Below are 1604 nucleotides of genomic sequence, written 5' to 3'. Positions count from 1 at the left end.
AAATTCCAATGTTTGTTGTTCTTCATGTGCAAATACTGGACTGAACTGCTTCAGTAGCTGTATATGTACCTAAAGTTTGTTTTATGAATAAAGTATACTTTTGTAATATAAAACAAATTAGCCTGGCCTCTCAATTACTCGTTCTTTGTAGCTCTTTCCTCACCAAGTGCACAGTTTGGCAACAATAAACTTATTGAGTTAACAGCTCAATTGTGACTATCACTGTTGATTGGATAAAGTCATCTGATTATCATGTTTTTGAGTAAATAATTTACTACGTTACCGATACTCCATGAAAATGAAGTTAAAAATCGAGGTGCCGGTTTTGAACTGGGGTAGACAAAGTTAAAAATCACACAACACCAGGCTATAGTCCAACAGGTTTATTCGAAAGTATGAGCTTGATGTTGTGTGATTCTTAACTTTGTCCATCCAGTCCAACACCGGCACCTCGACATCGTCACTAAAACGATGCAAGGCTTAATCCAGTGTTTTCGACCATTGGGTTACCTGTTCAAAAGTTATAATGCATCTTATTTGTGACTAATATAATTGTTTCCAATAGAGGGGGAAATGATCGCGGAAATAGTGTATGCTTGGCTCAGACGCACATGGTGTGAAAGATTAAAGAGAGATATTGTAATATGATCTCAGAAAAGTAATGACTTTACTACTACACTTAATTACTGAAAACATCATTCCCATTGGTAACATTTCATTATTATTTATACCGACTGCAATGGTTGCGACTTGCTGTAAGAAGTTTTAAATATCACAGTTGAACAACACACATGCCTCACTCGGGCTCGCATTACTCCGTGTAAACAGTAAATGGTTAACATCAAATTCAATTCAAATAACAGAAACGTGTGTTTGTTATGTCGACTGCCTGAATGAAAAAAAAATCAGCCAATTCGATCGTCAACTTATTGAAAGTTTCTTTTTCCCCAACAAGTAAAATGTGAATTTTAAGGCTGCCAAAAAAAGCCTCCTGTACTTAAAGAGGAAAGTAATTTCAGAGCATCCGATTACCCATCTGTTCGATTCAACGGTTACAAGGCCTGTCAATGACAGACTGAGGTCGAGAGCAGACAGTCTATTGCCTCTGTCCTTGTCCACACGGCGACTTCCACCCAGTAATAAAGGAATCCAAAACAACAGTGCAGTATGCTCTTTAAAGACCATTGTTAACTAGACATTTACTGGAAACCGGTCACGGGGACACCTGTGGTAAATAACCGCGATGGAAATTCGAGTCTGAAAACCCAGCGGAATTCCCCAACTCCAGCCTGACCAAAATGTATGCATGAATATGGTTTCAGTTACAGTGAGATAGATCCCATTACAATGACGGCCTCCTGGCCCAGGGAGCTGGGGGAGAGCTGACCTTCAGGTCTAGGGGTGGGGCTGATTTCTGCCCTCCCCCACAGTGAAGATGAGTCAGCCAGCTCCCTGTGGATAGCTGGGGAAGGGGAGAGGGGAGGGAGGAGTGTGAAAGGGTGAAGTGGAGGTAGACAGAAGGGTGGATTGAGTGAGGAAAATGGATTGAATAGGAGTACGGATAGGGAGTGGGGGGTGATAGAGTGGGGGAAGGGGGTGGGGAG

This window comes from Chiloscyllium plagiosum, chromosome 29 (assembly GCF_004010195.1).
Source record: "Chiloscyllium plagiosum isolate BGI_BamShark_2017 chromosome 29, ASM401019v2, whole genome shotgun sequence".
In the NCBI taxonomy this organism is placed as follows: Eukaryota; Metazoa; Chordata; class Chondrichthyes; order Orectolobiformes; family Hemiscylliidae; genus Chiloscyllium; species Chiloscyllium plagiosum.
Note: the sequence above shows the minus strand (reverse complement) of the source record.